This window comes from Plutella xylostella, chromosome 29 (genome assembly GCF_932276165.1).
Source record: "Plutella xylostella chromosome 29, ilPluXylo3.1, whole genome shotgun sequence".
Lineage (NCBI taxonomy): Eukaryota > Metazoa > Arthropoda > Insecta > Lepidoptera > Plutellidae > Plutella > Plutella xylostella.
The window spans coordinates 10,344,524-10,367,699 of NC_064009.1; the positions used below are offsets into that span (position 1 = coordinate 10,344,524).

At 35.9% G+C, this 23,176-nt stretch overlaps 1 protein-coding gene and 1 long non-coding RNA gene across 3 annotated transcripts in view; one reads left to right on the forward strand and one right to left on the reverse strand.

The window, feature by feature from the left end:
* LOC105387211 overlaps positions 1-23,176 on the reverse strand; it is a 129,128-nt gene that overhangs the window by 88,576 nt on the left and 17,376 nt on the right. For both annotated transcript variants that reach the window (XM_011557903.3, XM_048631849.1), the window contains exon 2: positions 12,768-12,804. The gene's annotated coding sequence lies outside the window, so the exon portion shown is untranslated. The remainder of the gene's footprint in view (positions 1-12,767; positions 12,805-23,176) is intronic.
* LOC125491026 lies at positions 1,634-4,444 on the forward strand. Its single transcript, XR_007268056.1, has 2 exons — positions 1,634-2,956; positions 3,045-4,444. It is a non-coding gene; the product is annotated as an uncharacterized LOC125491026 (long non-coding RNA).

The following is a 23,176-nucleotide window of genomic DNA, read 5'->3' on the forward strand; positions in this document are numbered from 1 at the left end:
GTGCTAGCCACGACTCTATCTCGTTGTATAAACGTGCCCATTGCACGGCAGCTCTCGTTCGTTGGCTTTTCATCAGTATAGAGTAACCCTCCAGCTCATCTCACGTCTTAGTACCACGAGCTATACCCACTGCCTGCACGCATCACGTAAAGCCGTTTCATCATGAGAGCAATCACTCCAAATAACTGACTATTACACCTACATTGTACTTTGGTCGCAGAACAATCACTATACGTTGGCTGTTGCCGCCGCATTTTCTATTTGTCGGTGCTTTTTTTTAGGGTTCCGTAGCCAAAATGGCAAAAACGGAACCCTTATAGTTTCGTCATGTCCGTCTGTCCGTCTGTCCGTCTGTCCGTCTGTCACAGCCGATTTACTCGGAAACTATAAGTACTACAGTGATGAAATTTGATGGGAATATGTGTTGTATGAACCGCTACAAAAATATGACACTAAATAGTAAAAAAAAGAATTGGGGGTGGGGCCCCCCATACATGTAACTGAGGGATGAAATTTTTTTTTTCGATGTACATACCCGTGTGGGGTATCAATGGAAAGGTCTTTTAAAATGATATAAAGTTTTCTAAAAAACATTTTTCTTAAAGTGAACGGTTTTTGAGATATCAGCTCTCAAAGTCGTAAAAAGTATGTCCCCCCCCTCTATTTTTATAACTACGGGGTATAAAATTCTAAAAAAAATAGAGGTGATGCATGCTAATTAACTCTTTCAACGATTTTTGGTTTGATCAAAGTATCTCTTATAGTTTTTGAGATAGGTTGATTTAACTGTAATATTATATTTGCTGCTACGGAACCCTTTGTGCGCGAGCCCGACTCGCACTTGGCCGGTTTTTTTTGCTATTTCTGGGTTGGTCCCATATTGCAAGTTCTTTTATACTACTGATGTTTTTGTGTACTGTATGTATGATCATTTCATTTTGTTTGCGTGTAGTTTTGCTCAATTTGTAGGTTTGCGCGGGCCTAAGATTGGTTACCGGAAGGCAGCACAGATAAAGTAACTCACCGAACCCGGTACCTATACTTTTATAAAACATACGTAGGTACATATAGATGAAATGAAAACCTTCAATCTTTTTTCAAAATCGGTTTAAAATGAGAGTGCACGAATCGTAAATACATAGGTACATACACCTCGGAATGTGTCTCCATTCTTATACCAAACTATCAATTACAGTATTGCGACACAAATTCAATTGAATCTTTCTGTTTGTATAGCACTGTTATAATTACCATAAAGGACGTAAGCATACAATGCTTAAAATCGGTCTCGTGATGTGAAAACGAAAGTCGATTCGAGTTTTGAAAGTAAAATCGAGGCAGGACCTTGCACACTGTCTCGCTGTCATAACACGCCATAATTACCTTGCGTAAGCAACACGTTCTTTTATGAAGAAAGCAAACTAAATAGACACAAGAATTTTTTGAATCCATAATATGAATAAAATAAAAATAAGTAATTAATAATTATTAAAACACAAGTAAAAATTTAAATAGATTTCATGTGTGTAGTATCCTCTAAAAATTAAAAAAGTAATCAGTACTTACTTATGTTTAAAACAAAAGCCTACGCATTTCTAAATGATAATATTATAAAAACTAAAACATTGCAAAAAGATTGTGTATGAGCCACTCATACATGAGACTATTTGATGACAGCGCGTACATGCGCGCCCTCAATTAAGGAAGTCGTGACATCTTTGTAAATACACGATTATTACATTTACGACTATTATAAGTTTAAGCTTTAGTACATTATAGACCTTTATACGTATCGGTTATGTATTCATTCTGACACCCTGACATCCTGACATCTCTAATTGACAATAATCTTATACAGAGTGTGACATTGCATACCGCTCTGTACATTGGTCCTTCGAGCCGGATCACACCGCTCTAGGCCCTGAGTGTGAAAAAACTCGCACTCAGGGCCCTGTACATTGGTCCTTCGAGCTATCGAGCTGGACCCCGCGAAACGTACGGCAAACGGGTTTAGTGACATTAATTCTCGGCCGCCGACGGAGATCACTGGTGTAAGGTGTGCAGTCTCCCACGGTTCCTGAGAGGTCCGCGCTGCAGTTCACACCGCAGACCAGCCGCTCGCCAGGTTGTGAGTGAACGCCAGCAGCTGCCGCAATTCAAGTAAGATCTTTCCATTCTTACATTCCTGACATTATGGAGAATTTGCTTAGTCGTCAAAAGGCGATTATAACAGCAAATACGCAAACTCGCGACAATTTCAAAAAAGACTCTGCGCATAGAAAGACAGAGGCCTAGTTGCAACAACATATTGACACTATCAGCAACCTCTGGAGAAGATAATCATGTAAAATTAGAAACATCCCCTGACAAGTCGCATGATTATTTCACTAAAAACATCAAGGTTATGCAATTCAAATGACAACTCCGCTGATTGAAGAAATGCTGATGAAGCACAGTTCAATAACCCGGTGCGTACGAATCATGTGTTGGGTTTCGCGTTTCATTACCGCTACTCGGGGCAAGGTCAATGTTACTAGAACTGCCTACTTGACACAAACCGAAATAGAAACTGCATATAATTGTATCGTAAAATCGGTTCAGGCGCAGACGTATGAAACTGACATGATTTCTACATTTGACACATCTGACATTCTCAATAAAATTGACATATTTTTGACAAGAAAATTGTGGAGCCTAGGAGAGGTTCTACTTGCAGGAACAGCACAAATTGCAGTGCAAATGACAAATTGACATATCTTTTACAAGAAGATTGTGGAGCCTAGGAGAGGTTCTACTTGCAGTAACAGCACAATTGCAGTGCAAATGACAAATTGACATATCTTTTACAAGATGATTGTGGAGCCAAGGAGAGGTTCCACTTGCAGTAACAGCACAATTGCAGTGCAAATGACAAATTGACATATCTTTTACAAGATGATTGTGGAGCCTAGGAGAGGTTCCACTTGCAGTAACAGCACAATTGCAGTGCAAATGACAAATTGACATATTATTTTTTGACAAGAGCATTGTGGAGCCTAGGAGAGGTTCTACTTGCAACATGACATTAATTCTCGGCCGCCGACGGAGACCACTGGTGCAAGGTGTGCAGTCTCCCACGGTTCCTGACATTCTCAATAATCTCACCTGCAGGGAATTTGGGAAGCTGCCGTGCGCAGCATGAAGCGTCATCCGAAGCAAGTATTGACATTAGAAGAGTTCTCGACACTTTTGACACATTGAGGCTTGTCTTAACTCGAGGCTCTGTATGAATGTACTGAGGATGACGTCGTTTTGACACCGGGACATTTATTATTATATTATTATTAATTTTATAACCATAACAGAAAATGACATCTAAATCTGCATTAAGCAGAATGACAACAAATTGCTATGGCCCTTAGAAAACCCCGTGTACAGCCTCAAAACACATGAGTCATTATGCGACATGCGTCTGATTTTAAATACCAAATGACATTAATTACTGTCGGTCTGAGACAAAGAAATGCACAGACACATAGGTCAAGTTACACGCACGCGACTCTTGGTTGTTTACATGCTGCCAGGAATGCTACGTTCGCATTTTATGCCCAGCTGGAGTATCGACGAAACGCTTACAATGCATGAGAATCATTGCACTAGGTCAGGGCTGTGTTATGAAAATGAAGATTGACACAATAAAACCTTATATTATATCATCCCCACTGAATGAGATTATCAACACGACGTTGCCACACTATACAGTTAACACAGAACATACTCAATTATACAATGAAATACAGAAAATTGACATACTATTTACTAATGATGAGCTACCTCACCACATCGTGAACTACAGTATTTCATCAGCACTAGTAGCGGTGATACTTTTGTACACCCTGTATAAATTAAAGCAAAGATGCAAGAAGCGGCCGCGTACGCGAGAGGAGCCTCCGATCGAGATGACCCGGCGGAGGCCGGGAGTGAGTGAGTGCAAGTGCAGTGTTGCTAATGAGGTAGTGCCCTGTCATATACAAGTAGCCTCACCAGTGAAGTGTCGTGACTCAAATCAATCTTTGAACAATCTAAATAAATCGACGTCCTCATTCATGATAGACCATACAGTGACATTTGATTAAGACATTTTGCATTAGATCTTGTAATTAGTTATAGTTAGGAATAGAACTAACTTGCACTAAACTATTGTTACTGCACATTGACTAACGTGATGACATGTAAATATTTAAGACTAGACTTAACCTTGATTCAGTTAATTAGTTAACCTAGGTAGCTTTCGTTCTCTTGGGTGGCAGTATGTATGAGCCACTCATACATGAGACTATTTGATGACAGCGCGTACATGCGCGCCCTCAATTAAGGAAGTCGTGACATCTTTGTAAATACACGATTATTACATTTACGACTATTATAAGTTTAAGCTTTAGTACATTATAGACCTTTATACGTATCGGTTATGTATTCATTCTGACACCCTGACATCCTGACATCTCTAATTGACAATAATCTTATACAGAGTGTGACATTGCATACCGCTCTGTACAGATTGCAATCAACTCGCATTATTCTTTTGTGCGACTGAAACAAAATACAGTCAATATTATATTCAACAAAGCTTTTAAGGGCTCAAACTTAAAATAAATTGGCTTTAATTTAAAAGATCGTTCAATTTATATGCCAGTCATCTTTTCTCAAAGCATAAAATGGAACTAAATTATAAACTTAAATCGAAGTCGAAGAATCGGAAGATAGATTGTGAATAATTTGAGCAATTACCTTATTTGAAAGGAAATGTAAAGGGCTACCATATGATCGCTGCACGCACGAATATCAGGGGCCCTACTCCGAACTACCGAATATACCTACAACATATTATTTAAACTCTCTGATCTCCTTCAGTCACTGTGATATATTCTTCGGTTCTGGCCGAGCTTCTTAAAAAATAAGCAAAATTTTATGAATAAAGATATATTTATTATCACTTGTATATATACCAACCGATCTGTACTGCTACTCTTGATACGCAAGACGGTTATTCATATTGCGTTAATATTGTGCTCGAGTCAGAACCAATTTCAATTTAGATTTGGTACTCTTGACGTCTATTTGGTTACAATTCGGTTTCACTTAAAATTTGGTTACGATTGATTGAAACTCTTTTTACGACTTTGTGAAAGAATGAATGAAAAGGACCAATTTCAAGTGGTTCTTTGGTCGGTCACCCATCCAATGGCTGACCGTGCCAGTTGTTGCTTAACCTCAGTGATCAGTTACGATCACTGAAGCCCGCTCGACTACAGACGCTTCGATAGTGTCAACTTGACACTATTCACGACAGTTTTTGTTATTTTTTCCTTTTCATTCATTCTTTCACAAACTCGTAAAAAAAGTTTCAAACAATCGTAACCAAATTTTAAGTGAAACCGAATTGTAACCAAATAGACGTCTAGAGTACCAAATCTAAATTGAAATTGGTTCTGACTCGAGCACAATATTAACGCAATATGAATAACCGTCTTGCGTATCAAGAGTAGCAGTACTGGATACGAGATCCCTAAAACCGGCCGGCAAAGTGTGTAGGAGCCTTTATGCTCTATGTTTTATATTATCGGTTTCGTACGTATGAATAAACGGCGTGGGCATTGCCGATGAAGTGGACGAACTTTTCTATGAATTTCTATACAGAGAGTAAGTTTTGTACGATGCCGATTTACCTTAATCGTGTAAACCCCGTTTTTGCTTTGCAATCGTGAGATCACAGTGACTACCCAACTCGAGCGAATTATCATAGTAACGTAGTTTCGCAGGAGCATCTCGCATCACGCGAAGTTCCTTCTTCTTCACTACTGGAGGTTACTCTATGTTGACGAAAAAAATACGATCGAGAGCTGTCTTCCAATCGGTACGTTTACTATGAGATAGAGTCGTAGATGGCTCAGCCACAATTAGAAACTTCATTTTTCGTAAGCTAGAGTGATGCCTTGTAATAAAATGTTCCGCGACATATGTTTTACTTTTGTTATTAGAGGTTTACGTACGAGAATGTGAGTTTGTTTTGTTCAGTTCCGATGTGGATATTTTATGTTTGATTCGATAAATTCGACCAGTAGGTATATGACAAGTTTTTTAACAAACCGGGTCTTAATACATTTAGGTTTTGTCTAGAAGTCTTGTCTATATTTCGTATTTAGCGTCCATAGTATGTCGTTGTATATTTTATAACAACAAAATCTTGAGGATGTACGCTTTAGTAAAATATAAAGGAAACCGTACCACCATGCAAGGTCTGCAAAGTTATTTATAGACGATGTTAATTTACTTTACAGACAAAGAAAGATGAAAAGAAAGTCAATAACAAATCCTATATAAATGTAAACTAATTTATTTAACGCAACGTTTTCTCACCCGCATGCCAACTATGAGAGGAAGCAGAGCATAGACAATAACAATGGGAACACAGAATACATTAAAAAAAACAATACAATATAAACATGCACACGACTAGAGAGATCGATTACTAGTCGAGAATCGCTCTCCCGGTGAACAGACAGTAATCAAACGTCAAACCTGACAGCTGTCAAATAAATCTGAAGAAAGTGCACACAAAATACTTTGGTTAAGTTAAACAAGCGTAAGGTGATAAAACCTTCTAACCTGTTGGGTAACTTTTTAAACAAATTAGCCGTATGAGGTTGACGCTGCACTATTAGAAAGCTATTATGTCATGGGAAATTAAATGTTACTAATTAGTTACAAGAGAGGTTTTATAATTGCACATGACATTGAAAGATTTTATTATTAAACAACAAAATTGCTTCAGCGCTTAATTTCCTTAGAAGAAAATAACAAAATTAATTAGTGGTAATGGTATAACCGCAACATAAGTATTATGTATATTTGATGAATAAAATTCCACGCTTTTAATTTCAAAAGACCACACACGTTTCGATTGCCAACGACTGGCCAGACAGAAATTTCTCTATTAAAAAGAAACAAATGTATTACCATAGACCATAGACTGCGTGGCCAGCCGGCCTATGATCTTGACCTTCTTACGTAACATGACATCAGGTGTTGGATAGTAGAAAGCATAATGTGATATACGAACTCTTTGCCGCGAGCGAATTTCGAATTTCACCACAACCGGTCGGGCCGCCCAACGTTGGCTATCGATTGATGGCATAATAGATAAGCCAGATATTGTGGGCAGCAGATATTGGAATTTATTGTTATTTGCTGCTAATAAATCTGTTTATAGGCATGTCATTTAGAATAACAGCGTAGCCCGGTGGCTTTAGAGAAATTAGCTGCACTTTCAAAGCTCATAGTTTTTGCGAGCTTTGAAAGTTTTATTTACGATACATACTTATAATTACATAGTGTTCCAATACATTCTCTACATAGTGCTTCATAGATCTAGACACACCTAATAGTCTATGTTTAAACCTATATTTTCATCTTACATAGCGTAGCTGGAGAACGCACATTCTAATTTCAGCTCTACGGTTAAACCTACTAATAAATACTTAAAGGATTAAATAACGAGAACCGTTTAACATTAAGTCAAACAGCTAACACAATTTGAAACTGGTTTGTATTAGCTCCCGGCCGGTTCGCGATAACCCCTCCCTGCAAGATGTGGCGGTAACGGTACAAATGACTCATATTTGCGTGTTTTCACGAGCATTTCCATTAGCTGCTATTTTTAAACATAATTGTAGTCATTTTGAGATGCAACATACGACAACGTAAATTTTTATTTTCGTTAATTTCTCATTTTACGAAAGTATTTTAAAATGTGCTTCTATACTATAGCCCTGCGTTTTCGCTGAATTTCAAATAAGTATCAGCAGTCATACAGTACCTACATCTACGATGGTTTTACAATTACAAAGCCGAATATATTTAAAACCCATTCACATTTATTTATTTACACTTATCTGTGAATGGGTTACTACTTAGGTAAATTATGAAAGTATCCCATAACATAAAAATAGCCAAGTTACTTAATCAAACATTAGCATTCAGTAAATCAAAACATGCAACAAAAACTCGACCGGTGCCGGTCGTGTAAAATTTGCTCATCACGAGAGCGCGTCAACACCCATCCAACACCACGCTAGTTCCCAACTAGCCTCGACCTAATGAACAGCACGCTCGCCGGTGTTGATTGGTCGATGCGCTGACAGGCCGGAAGTGCGTTGAACTCTTTCCTATGGCGGCGAAACAACTAAACGGAACAGTTGTCAAACGTGAGAAATAACGTGTGAAAGCGAAGATGCTGCGCTTATGTTTTAATAATTATTTAACGATATTTTTTATGACTGCTTTATAATGTTGTAATGTTGTTACTTTAACCACCTATCTGGTGGTGTTGGAAAGTTTTGTATTTTAGATTACATAGTACCTAATTCTTAATTTCTAATATAGTATGCATGGGTTATGATTTTAGTACAAGGTGTTGATCTGACCGGGTTGCATGTCATCTTTATTAACGCAGATAAACTCACTCCCAAGACTTACAAGGTATCGTACACGTTTTGAGGTAGGTACGGACTAAATCTTATAAACAGCATGTAATTCCACTGTTCTCTTGCTTTATCGTACTAGAAGTTGGGAAAGCAATGATTAAGTAACTCTCGCTCTTGAATGATCTTCCAGTTTTTTCCAACTTTTGCTATAATTAGAATTAATCACTCGTTGCTACAATAGAAAGAGCTGAAAACGCATTCACAACATCCGTTGTTGTGAACACAGGTTGTGTATTCGACCCCATAATATATATTGCTAAAGCAAATAAAGAACAACTGTTCTCAGTTGCACAACACTCTGATAGTAGGTCAGCACTCCATACTGCATTTTTGTCAACAATATAAAATACAAACGCACTCGCTCTCATTATTTTACGTAAAAAAACTCAATCTATCTATGTGGTTGTCTGGAAGAGATTACTATTTAGTAATAAATCCGCCGATTATACGATTTATTTTCTGTTCTAGGTTTGTGAAACTGTTTCTGTATGTGAGCAATGAAGGGTATTTTTACAAGAGTTCTTACTCATTTATACTTGTATTATTATAGAGCCTTACAACCACTCCGACTGACATCATTCAGACATCGTTCATTACGTAGTGGTTTGGTAGCCAGACTTGATTCGTTCCAGTAGTTCGGGAAATAATATCCATAGAAATCGAAATCCTAACTAATATTATAAATGCGAAAGTAACTGTGTCTGTCTGTCTGTCTGTCTGTCTGTCTGTCTGTCTGTCTGTTACTCTTTCACGCCAAAACTACTGAACGGATTTGAATGAAATTTGGTATACATACGGTCTAGACCCTGGGAAAGAACATAGGCTACTTTTTATCCCGTGATTCCCACGGGAAAACTTTTTAAGGCGAAGCGAAGCGCGCGGGAACAGCTAGTATGTATATATAATGCAAAATTTTGTTACTTATTGCTTTATTTTATGACATTTTATTTATATTATACAGTTTTTGATGTAATTCTACAAAACATAAAAAAGTATACATTTATGCATTTTAAACTTACAGTTTTAATGCAACTAAGTATTCCCATTTGTATTCCTGGGGAACTATTATTCGATAGCACTAGCGCAAACTAGCTGCGACAACAAAACAACGATCATAAAATACATTCAAATATTAACATGGTTATTTTTACTGAAACAAGCTTTACATAAAAAAAAATTCTAACAATAACAGATAGGTACCCATACTACCGATCGTAAACAAAAAACATAAATGTTTTATGAATGACTGAAAGAAAAGGGAAATTGGTATTAGGCACGAATAGGCTTTTTTATCAATAAGGCTAAAGTTCACACTGATCTGATGATATGCAGCATGAAAGGCCCTTTGAAAAGTACATAAAATACCGTAGTTTTACCATTTTTTTTTATTTAATTTTTTTTTTTTAAGATGTATGTGGCTGTTTATGTCTGTTGTCTCATCATCATCATCATCATCATCAGCCAATAATCATCCACTGCTGGACATAGGCCTCTCCCAAGGAGCGCCGAAACACTCGGTCCTCGGCCTTCCTCATCCAACCACTACCGGCTACCCGCCTAAGGTCGTCAGTCCAGCGGGCGTCCCACGCTGCGTTTGCCTGTTCGTGCGTTGTCTGTTATAGCGTAGCTCTAAAACTGTACTAATGCTAGGCCAATTTTATTTTTTATCTCGGAATACATATGTGAAAAATTACCTAATACTTTAACATTGACATTCATCAATGAAGATGCTATGTTTTTTTAAGAATCCAATAGCTCTCCTGGCATTCACAGTCCACATCGCAGCACTCGTAAACTGGCTTCCTTCCGGTATGAGTAAGTAGTTCATAAAATACTCGTAAACACATAAATATTACATTCATACTACCAACCATGTATTTCCTCAAACATTGACCTTTTTATACATGCTTGTTTTTAAATTACACTAGATGTGCCCGCGCGCTTCGCTTCGCCTTAAAAAGTTTTCACGTGGGAATTCCTGAATAAAATGTACTTCCTATGGCCTATGTTCTTTCCTAGGGTCTTGACCGTATGTATACTAAATTTCATTCAAATCCGTTCAGTAGTTTTGGCGTGAAAGAGTAACAGACAGACAGACAGACAGACACAGTTACTTTCGCATTTATAATATTAGTTAGGATAGTTAGGATTAGGATTAGTAAAGATGACCCTAAAATTACAGTTTTATTTGTGTAATCACGATTATGATGAGGTCTTTACTAGATTTTGTGTTCCTTAAAACCCTGAAACATACCCTCAAAATAATTTTCTACTGTTGATTTTTATTAAGAAAAACTAATCACATCATTATGTCTAGACAGATAGTAACTTAGTTGAGATTTCAAAAGATCGATACAGGTAAATGACAAGGTTAGGCAATCTAGAAATAGACTTGAAAACACGTCATCAACCTAACTTAGTAATATGTTTTATGTCATGTTACCCTCATATTATTTATTAGTTAGATAACTGTGTTTATGACACGCAAAGTATTGAAGGGAAAACAAAGAAAATTACGTTACATTTATGACAGGCATAGGTAGTTTTCAAGGTTCCGCCGGCGATTATCATAATCATAATTTCATGGCGGTTTGTATAAGTAAATAATATATAATTTAGTTATTTAGTTTTAATCACAAGGAATATATTAGAAAATATTATTTCTCATTCACACAATCTAAATATTGAATGAGTCAAATCACAAGGACTATTATTAGTATAGTATAGTGTAAGACCTGCAGTGTGATGAAATGATCACCAGTCGACTAAATATAATATTTTCATTGAGTTTTTCATGAATATGCATCTTTTCAATAATCCTTGATGGAAAATTTAAACATATAAAGTATAAATGTGTTTTCTTAATGTTTCGCAAGATTTGTTCTTTATATTTGTTAATTAATTAAGTTTTTATTGCATATACAATATTGATGATATATGGTGCAGAAATGGTGGACACTAAACGGTTGGTCATAGCATAAATTTTCATCGTGAACGTGAAGTAAAATTCATCGAGTAATTTTGTGTGAAAATTTTAGTTCTGCTACCGACCGCCAGGAGCGCTGTTCATATTTTCATACCAAATTACTCGATGAATTTTACTTCACGTTCGCGGTGAAAATGTATGCTACGGGTTCTGGGGAAAACGAAGAAACGAACGAACTTGACTCTCTCGAGATTGCACGGCAGCTCCCTTTCGTTCGTTTTTCGTCAGTATAGAGTAACCCTCCTGGTACACCCTTTAGGGCGCCTTCATATTAGCTGCTAATTGTCGCGCGGAAGCAGCGCTGCAGCCGCGCTGCTGTCAAAATCCATATAAATTTTGTAATTTAAAAGATGCGCGGTCGCAGCGCCGCAGCAGCGCTGCAGTCGCGCGTTAATAATTTATATGGAATTTAGACAGCAGCGCGGCTGCAGCGCTGCAGCAGCGCTGCTTCCGCGCGACAAATAGCGACTAATTTGAAGGCGCCCTTAGCTGCCAAGCCCGAGTATAATCAGGCTCGAATTAGACCTATTTAAAATTGAAAAATATTGCCGGCTAAAGGGTTGTTCAGCAGTGGGAAAATACACAGACTATTAAAAAAAAAAACCGGCCAAGTGCGAGTCGGGCTCGCGCACAAAGGGTTCCGTAGCTTAAATCAACCTATCTCAAAAACTATAAGAGATACTTTGATCAAACCAAAAATCGTTGAAAGAGTTAATTAGCATGCATCACCTCTATTTTTTTTAGAATTTTATACCCCGTAGTTATAAAAATAGAGGGGGGGGGGACATACTTTTTACGACTTTGAGAGCTGATATCTCAAAAACCGTTCACTTTAAGAAAAATGTTTTTTAGAAAACTTTATATCATTTTAAAAGACCTTTCCATTGATACCCCACACGGGTATGTACATCGAAAAAAAAAATTTCATCCCTCAGTTACATGTATGGGGGGCCCCACCCCCAATTCTTTTTTTTTACTATTTAGTGTCATATTTTTGTAGCGGTTCATACAACACATATTCCCATCAAATTTCATCACTGTAGTACTTATAGTTTCCGAGTAAATCGGCTGTGACAGACGGACAGACGGACAGACGGACAGACGGACATGACGAAACTATAAGGGTTCCGTTTTTGCCATTTTGGCTACGGAACCCTAAAAAAAGGGTTGAAGTCGCTCAGCTTGCTATGGAAAGAGATAAAGAGCTCACACACTTATACAAAAAAACTTAAGTTAGAGGTAACATAAGTACTTACCCAAAGTATGTGTGATGCACTTCAATCCAATATCAATCTGTAATGAGCAAAAAAATACATAATTAGCATACTAATACAGATTAAATACTTAATTGAACTAAATTATAATCACTAAAACAATATCATCACTATTTGTATATAACTTTAAATTTTGTTTAACCACAATAATAATTAGCAATCTAACTATCATTATAAACTGTTTAACAATTATTATGCATACTATCCAAATGATGTAATTTGAACAACATAATTATTGTAACTTCGATCGAAAGTGAAAATGATGAAAGTAAGAGGTACTGAGTGGCGGTTTCCGAAATGTTTGATTGTGTGAGTGCGAACCGGTCCAGTGTGTGCGTGTGTGCGTATACGTGTGTGTGTGGTTGATTAATACAACAAGCTACTAGCTAGAAGCTAAAGACGTGTCAACAGTTGGTGGTACAATAGGGTTTCGCATAAGCTTCTTGATCTTCAAATGTCATAAATTCATAATAATGTTGTTCGATAAAGTTATAGCAGGCAGCTAGTTTTATTTTATTTATACTTACTTCTGTTATGCTTGAGAGGAGAAAAAAGAAGACGCGTGTTGTTTTATTTATTTATCACAATGATACTAAGAATAATAACTCAAGACAGACATCACTATTTTAACTTACATCTTGTTACTACGACTCCGAATCAACGTGTAAATTTATATTTTGATTTCATTAGAAATGCGTTTCGTAGGTTTATGATTACAAATAAATGCAAGACGAAATAATCCCGTGTCTGTCAAAACCGGAAAGAAAGCGGTTGTCTATCGATTCATTGCATTTGTAGAAACAATAGAAGATTAAGCGGAAATACAAATTACATAAAAAAGGCTAGTTAGGGCTAGTTAGGTAGTTTCTTGTATTTTGGCAAAACGGTGGAGGAACTCCGAAGAATAAGGGGTCAGGGTAATACAAAGCCATACAACATCACCCTATACCAAACATTGAAGTATATATATACCTAAGTATAACAATAAGTTTTTAGAGTTAGTATTACAGAGAACCTAGAGGTACTATATCTATAAATACTCACGTCAAATGCCTTAATTTTAGCCAACAAAAGAACACATAAAGGTAAATGCAAATGGAAGTACAATTAAAATGCATTTTCCTATTTCCTTCTGCCGTATATTGCTTCTAATTACACCCGCCTCGGCGCGTGAAGGTAACAATTTTAAACCACTTATGAAGAAGAACATGGTATGATAAAAATAAACTTTTAAAATGAGACATAATGTGCCGTATGTGGAATTATACGTGACATTCTACACCTCTTTATTATCCTAGCAGGGTTCAGTCAGACAATGTAATGTATAACATAACCTGCAAAAGTTATCGCTAAAATATTATTGTTGATATTATCAGACAAAGAAAAAGGGATGTTGGTTGTTAAAAGTGTTTTCTTATCACTAATAGTTTCGTTTATTTCTAGAGAGTTTATAAATCTTCTGTCGTAACATCATAAATTTATAACAGGTAAATTGTAACATATTCCACTATGAAATATTTTTTTATACTAAAGGTGAAAAGATGGTGAAAAGGGATTTCTGGAAACGGAATCTTCATCTAATGTATTGTAAACACTCTTGGCTGTCAGTAATTTTAGCTGCAATTTTGCACACTTAAGGATCGTGTTACATTTGCCACGCCAAATGCCGTCGTGTCTGTGTGTTGATGTAGGTACTAGGCATCATATTGCGATGACCTACAGAAGTCACTTCCTCTGTAGGCATTTGAAACATGTAGGTTGTAGGTTAAAACTTTGCAAATATTTGCAACATTCTTTTGTAATGTCATGGTCTTTCGCGGATTCTTCTCAGCCTCATAAATGCATTAAATAATAATAAATTTTATCTGACTACGGTGATCCTAAAGGTGAGTGCGATATTGGTTTTGTTTTCGCTAAAAACATAAGGTAATCAATGTTACACCTCACAAGGTGTTAAATCTTTAATCGCAAATGGCGGTAAAAAAAAACTGTTGATGGTTTCATAGAGATAGCCTGGGGCTACGGCAATGAACTCTACATAACACAGCCACACCTGTCAATAGACTGCAATCTTGAATTTTAAATAATAGGAGCTCAATAGGAGAGTTCTGTGTTTACGTCACAACAGAGAGAAATGGAACAGGGTGATTGGTAAGTCGATGTATTCCTTTAAATGGGTTAAAGTCGATGGCATTTCCAGTCGATTGAACCCCATAATGCATTATCCGAAACTCAACTATTTCTGAGTTATTTAAGTTTTGAGTTTTTTTTTTATAATTTTGCCAAAATTTATGTTTAAAAGCCAAATATTTAAATAATAATTAAACGATTCGGAGCCATACAAAGTCCAGTTATAAGACATTTTACCTTAAAATTGGAAAAAATCTTGTTAGTTTCCCTACTGAGATTTGTCCGCCTATGTAGTTGTTTTGGCTATATCTTGGTCATAGCTTAATCGATTTAAGATTGTAATATGTCATTTTAAAGCTTATAAATTGAATATGTTTTTAAGCTGTAGTGCCTGAAAATTTTTCAGATAAAATTCTTTTTTAATTAAGCATTTTTGTTTTCACCCTTTGAAACATTTTCTAAATGTTTCAATTATTTTGAATCACTGTTTCTAAATTAAGTTGAATATTGCGAATTTAATGATTATAATTAGTTAACTAGGGTGTCACTGATGCAAAACAATGAAAAAAGTATTAATAAAATGGTTAGTTTTTTAAATATTTGGCTTTTAAACATAAATTTTGGCAAAATTATAAAAAAAAACTTAAATAACTCAGAAATGGTTGAGTTTTGGATAATGCATTATGGGGTTCAATCGACTGGAAATGCTTTCGTCTATAACCCATTTAAAGGAATACATCGACTTTCCAATAACCCTGTATAATACCTATATAATTTAAGGTTTTTACAGACAAATTTACAGTATACGTTTAATATTGTATGTTTCCTCTAACCTTCTTCTACCAGAAATCTCACTCACGTCGGTTCAAAAGTCGTCTTGTAGAGATAAGGTCTTTTTGTAAGTACTATTTTAATTTTACTCTTTAAGTATTTGCTTACCTATTGCTATAAAATTTGTTTCTATTGTGAATACTTTGTTTTATTATGTAAAGTTTAAATTGTAATAATCATAGCAATTATCAGCGTGCGAAAAACACGTCTTGTTAACTTTCTACGAAAGGGCATTTAAAATTACCTTATTTTCTTTAAACTTTAATTTTGCATCACTTACATAACTAAAAAAACCGCATTACCGTAAATAAACCATGTGTAACGCGTGTTTAGAATGGAGTTTTACATTTATAAGTATTTGTGACGTTTTTGACAAACGGCTGTCAGTACAAAATGTATTTAACTGCGTTTAGCCTTCGGTAAAAGTGGACCTGAATCCCATTTTTGGTGGCTTATTGTTTAGTTTACCAGCTCCAAATTTAGAATTTATTATATAAGAAAAATTTGGCTTTAAGCGAACACGCAAATAGCTTAACTCATCGGAAACAAAGTGATGTTTACGCAACACTTTCTAGCAGCCAATTAGCCGAAATTTTCCCACTCGAATGCTGAAACTAAATCGGTTCTGAGCTTCGCATGTCAACCATTGTTGATGTTATTACGCAAGCATGGGAACCTTACAACTTACCATTGAGTCTGTGTGAACAGGCTACTTTCTATACTACGTTCACTGTACCTCGCCATTGATGTGTACCAAAATTCCAACACCAACACCAACAGGTCTAAACCTAGACAGTATGTAGACATGTAGAGGCAGAATGTTTCTAGTTTCAATTTATGCATGTATAGTTGCATATATTGATAAATGATACTATAGCAAGAGCCGTAGCTTTTTCGTTTTTTTTATCATTTTACGGTGACTGTTGTAATGTAGTGAACATTTGCCCTAACTGGTGGACTGCCCTAATAAGTTTTTTATTTTAAGAAAGAATGCAGATAATTTTGGAAAGTAAAAGAGAAGATTTCTTTCATAAAAATACAAGAGTTTTGTAAAGACTTATCAAAATATAATTTTTCTTGCATACTTCATTGACAAGCTGCAGTGAACGGCCTGTATTACTCTCGCGCGGTAGGAGGGGTGGGTGCACAATTTGTACAACTTGTTTTGAGTTTTTGGAGATGCTCGTTACGCAACGCTCTCGGCATCGACAGAGTAAGCTTTTGCTCTATAAGTTTAATATTATGTGAAACATTTTTTTAATTGGATGTAATTATTCATCATCACGACCCATTACGTCCCCACTGCTGGGGCACGGGTCTCCTTCCAATGAAGGAAGGGTTTAGGCCTAGTCCACCACGCTGGCCAAGTGCGGGTTGGTGGACCCCAACACAAGCAAGCCTGTGCTGGGAGAGTTGTCGGGTAAGTGGGCAACCCGACTGTCAGATGTTTTCAAGCCGCCCGAAGGCCTCTGACTAGGCTTAACGACTGCTGCCGAAGCAGCAACTCAGTATATGGCGAGTACCTAAACCTGCCAACTCGACTATCACAAATAAAACTCCATCATGCACCTAACAATTTAGTTGTTGATTACTAATTAAGCTTCCGACATTTACCCGGTATCTGATGGTAAGTTAATGTGCATGTTGAAAGTCAGTTTTCTCATCAATTTGAAACTGTCGACCGCAAGGGGTCACTCTTTAAGACGAAAAACAAAGTTTCGGAGACTCTATCTAGTGGTGTTAAACGTGCCGATTGCAAGATAACTCTCGTTTGCTTGTTTTTCATCAGTATAGAGTAACCCTCCAGGGTACTAGAGAATATGAAGCTCTAACGTGCATGTTTATAATATTATATCCACATGCAATGGATCAGATTTAGTCTTATCGTTTACAATATGAGCATAAAAGTACGAACATAAAAATGACTTTAAAAAAAAATATTTTTGCGTGAGTATACAAGGTTTAAATTTGTGTTATCATTATCAGTAAATAAATTATATAATGAACCTGGTAGGTTTCATTTGTTTTAAAGAACACGTATTATACCTACCAGTCATTTAGTAGTCACAATAAAATAAATAACTAATTTTAAAACATGGTCTTCTTTGTTTTTAGTAACATTAAAATTGACAAATGAAAAACTATAGGTACTCAAGCTTAATGAGGAAGCAGGCAGGTGTTGTCAAAAAACATTTTTTATTACTTTAATTACACCGTAAAATACTCACTTCAGCACATGAAATAGCTGGCACAAAGGATTTGAGACTAATTATATAAATTAAGTTTTTTTAACCATCAGACAAAGACAAAAAGAGCTGGAGTTTTTGTCTAGCTGTCACAGGTCTATCTGCCAGTCTACTAACGAGATAGATCACGTTCAAATACTTTGAGAAAATATTTCATTGCAGCGACAAAAATCACGAATTTACGTGACAAACTAGGAATTACTCGCCGATATAAATCGATTAACGTAAACAAAATCGGCTTATCGTTAATGAACTTCAGAAGACGTCAGGAATCGATTACGGAAATCGAATCTCGATTTTATTCAAATTTGGAAGTCTAACGGATGTTTGGTTTCCGTTGCTCCGAACTTGATATTATTATTGTTTCCTGGCTAGCTAGTTGTACGCACAAAAGTATACCGAAACTGTTTTACTAATAACACGTTTTGTTTTATTGCAACTTAAAAATTACTGTATGAACTTACGTACTTACATGTTTTGGTAACGTATCAGTCCATTTATATTATATATTTACATTTGATCCACATAATATCACTGTTGTTTATGATAATGGTTCGAAAGCATATATTTATTCTGCGTTATTATTCACTTATATTAAGTACGTGTATTATTGTTTAGTTTTTTTTTATTTAAATTAGAATTATTTCGACATTATATAATAATTTAATATTAGCTACTTTTAAGTAAATTCATATACCACACAAATTTCTTTATAATTTTTACGATCAAAGAACTTTCTACGGATATTTTAAAATCAAATATGTGCATTTCAATGTCAGTTGTTGCTTTCGCCGCGTCACCGTGCGCGATGACACGCAGCGAATCTGAGCTCCATCACACACATGACTGTGTGGAGAAATCTACCATATAGCACTAGTAGGGCGGAGAATATTAGGTATTATACCATGGTTCTTATAGATTAGATATGTCAATTCATGGACAAACTTCGTGACTATAAAGGTAAGCGTCCTTAACTTTCAGTAATTCAGTATTCTTGGTATAGAAATTCGCACAAGTTCGGCATCGGCAATGCCGATGCCGTTTCTCCATACCATGCATTTATGACAATCCGTTTGGTCCGATACATACGATACCGATAGGTAGACGCTTAGCTTAATCATCATGAGCCAATAAGTTCACTGCTCGACACATTGCGTCTTCCAAGAAGTTTCTGTACTCGGGCCTCGTTGTGCAAGTAATAATGCTATTACTTTTTCAATTATGAAATACTAGTGCTACAACTTAAATATACGTTAACATGGCTCCATCCAGCCACTGCACATTATGTGGATTCGGTCTCTCAAAATATGCATTAAAAACAATATTTTCGTCATCACTCATAATTATTTCTTTCACAATCTCATCTACTTTTACCCAAATCATATTGTGCAAGAGACAATGCTTCCTAAAATACACAAGAGTGGTTTCAAAACGCTAATTACTACTTACCATCAAACACAAAATTGTTTATCTCAAATCACAAGCGGCCACGCTATATCTCCATCTACGCTCAAAAATATCTAAAGTGAAATTTGTAGTCATCACTATAATTTCCAGCGATTTATAAGACATCTTCATCCTTAGTAAATTGACAACCAAGTCAAAGTTCACGTTAGAAAGGTTTCACTTACATAACTAACACCTGATGTGGAAATTAATATTGTTTAAGTTAATGTGAACTTAATGATAGGTCTAACAAGAAAGTATAAAAAATACAGCATCTCAGACTTACGACATAAATACTAAACACTAGCTTTTAAATGGCGACACTAGATACTGGTTTGTCTAAACAGCCAGTGACCCGAATAATTTAACGATGTTTTTTTAATTGCGGAAAACGTGACGAATCTTACTAGTTAGGTACTTGGCAATACTGTTTTAGAGTAGGTATATGAACTTTTAAGAAATGAATACAGTCAGCCGTGGGAATGTGCATGCCATCACAACATTACCCAATACAAAGTGTGATTATGTTACCTGTAGCTGCAGTTACCTTAATGGATTGTTATGAATATAAATGGTTGAGTTGATGAGAGTTTTCTTAATGAAATACAACAGATTCAATTACACAATAGAGCAGACTCTGAGCGTAAATTTTTTGTATTGTCTACTTTTTAATTCAGAATAACTATGGAAAATGAGATTCACGATTTGATTCGAACCGATTCAACCTTCAGAATCATCATAAGTATAAAAGTAAGTACTATAAACCCGACATAATTTTTAGGCACTAGACGAACCTTCAGCGATAATGTAGAGCACAAACACTAACAATGCACAAACACTAACAACTCATCAGTTTTTTCCTTCCCAAGCGTCGTTGTTGTGCTACAAAGAGAAAGAAGCCTCCATAACATGCTGTTTCTATCGTCCACACACACGACCTGCGCCACCCATACTAATGAGGACTACCGAAAACTTTAGCAATTGAATAAACATTGGGAAACACATTTAAGGCGAATGATGAGAAAGCTGCTCCTGTTTTTAAAGCACGCTCAAAAGATAATTATAATAATTTTTGTATTATGTTATATCGAAATGATAAAATTCTTTGGTTATGCGTATACAAGTGTACATAGTACTTAATAACATAAGAGATGAAAGTATTAAATAAGTATTGATTAAGGAAACTCCATTGCGATTCTATAAAGCTAATTGTCAAAACTCGATTCTGAATCTTGACGGCCGAATGGAGTAGTCACTACGACCGTCTAACCACTACGCCGTAGTGGTTAGACGGTCGAATGGCGTAGTGGTTAGTGACCCTGACTACTGAGCCGATGGTCCTGGGTTCGATTCCCGGCTGGGGCAGATATTTGTTTAAACAGTTTAAACACAGATATTTGTTCTCGGGTCTTGGATGTGCCCGTATAATGGCAATAGGCCCGCCCCCAATTACATTGGGACTAACATAACACTCTGGCGAAAAGTGGGTGCAGCAATGCGTGCGTGTGTTGTCGTGTGTTGTTATCGATTCTGAATCCGGAGTAAGTTTTCAAATTGACACATCGAATTTCGAGATTTCGACAAATAATTAGGGAATACAATCCCGGCCTTTATTTGGGATCCCGGGATTTCGGGACTGGATGAAGACAATCCCGGGATCCCGGGATAGTCCCGGCCCGGGATTAGGGTCACAAACAAAATCACGTCTAACAAATCAAGGTTTTTATAAAGTAAGTAAGGTTTTTTTCTAAATCGAGCATAAATCCGCTACAAGATGTTAAAGTCTGGGTAGGTATGTGGCCTTAAATTTAAAAGAATTTTTGTCAATTTCTGTGGAAAACCCATGTTGCAATCGAACAATACAGATACATATTAAATTGTATGCAAATTTACCAAAACATTATTAAAATTCACCAGTAAATTAGTCTGAATAGTGTGCACAGTTGTCGTATCTTGTAGTAAAATAACAGAGTGTTGCGTTAGATGTAAGAATACAATAATTCGTTACGAATTCCTATTATAAAATGGATCATAAATATAAGAATTTCCCAGTGACGTCATCAAGAATTGAGTAGGTACATAAAAAAAATATTGTAAAAGACAGACCATTTATTTATTTTGGACAAAAAAAAATTGTACACATATACTTTATATTATTTAATTTGGTGCTACAAAAAAGTTAATTAAGTAGGTATACAATCCACACCAAATGAACTTAATACAAACAAAAACGATATCATTATTTTGATCTAGAACAATGTAGACATACACATTTTGTACCATTATCTAGGTCTAAATCACAAACTACCTATTCAGTATTCAATAAAACATTGCCTGTCTGTTAGTTTGACAAGATTTTTTTTATTAACAAACACTCACACCTTGTACTAATGTACTCCCTCTCCCTTGCGGGGTAGGCAAGATATAAAAGCATAATCCACATCTGCATAACCGGAGCTCTTTTCTAGCAGCAGAATGTCTGTACCTATGTCTTATTCCCTAGTGTACCCAACTCAGGCCTGCGTGTTAAAGCCTCACAACACAAAGTGCCTTGAACTTCCTCTGACACCGAGCGGGAGAAAAAAACAACAATAACACGCGCGTCTTTGGTAAAAACTGAACGCAACAGTGAAAGTGCTGAACCAGCTTCCTCTTCCCACGAGCTTGTTGACAACACGCGGAAATCACTAATAATCTGTAGTTAAGTGTAACATGTTGAGGAATAGGTGTCTGGATCAAAAATCAAGCTTTTGAGTCAGTTTTGAGTGAAGATATCAATCTCTAATATCATAGTGTACGTAATACGCACACTGACGATTCTTATGTTTTTGCTGGAAAGAATAATCTGATTTATTATAAGGTAGATAGCATTCATTCTGATCAAAGAAAGTTAATAATTATATGTCTATGATATTGATGATAATGATTACAAGGATTCATAAATCAGAGAGCATTCATTCATATTCATAAAAGTACGATCCAAATCTGCTAAAAACAGTAGTGGATTATATGAAACTATGTATGTAGATGTATTGTATAACGGCCTCACCTTTCACACAAAGCGTGATAAATATACGCCACTAGATGTAGAGTATCATTACTAAACTCATTATTATTCACTGAAGCAAACCTCCTTGATCTTTCAACTCGATGCAGATTTGTATTACTAAATAGTTGCGAACGCGCAAGGTTTTTTAGTATTTTTGGCTCGATTCAAGATTGCTATAGGTTAGTCTGTTTTCGATTGAAAGCTTTCAAAACAAAATAAATTATTACGCAAAAAATATGCTAAAAACTTTCTCATCAATGTTCAACCGTACTTTAAAACCAGAATTCATTATGCATTTCTTTTAGAAATATTTTTTACCTTCGTGAAACTAAATATCCATATTTGGCATACGTATGCATAAAAAACATACCTATCAAGAATTTAAATCTAAAATTAGCCGATTAACGTCGACTAACAGCAAAATTCACGTTTATGCAAATGATGTTGAAATTCATTTGCAAATAAGATCGTCGAACTGTGGAAATAAGATGCCCGCATCAGTTTGTTCTTCGTTGGTGAAGTTAACCGACTAAGAAAAACATAAAGAAAACGCAGAATACCGTTACCTCTTTATCTTCTTAACAAAAAGTAACAAGAAGAGAAATAAGTTCGGCCAGTGTTACATTGTTTATACTAACTAAAAGCCTAAACATTCATTTCATGGTGTAAAAAATCTGTCAATGACAAAA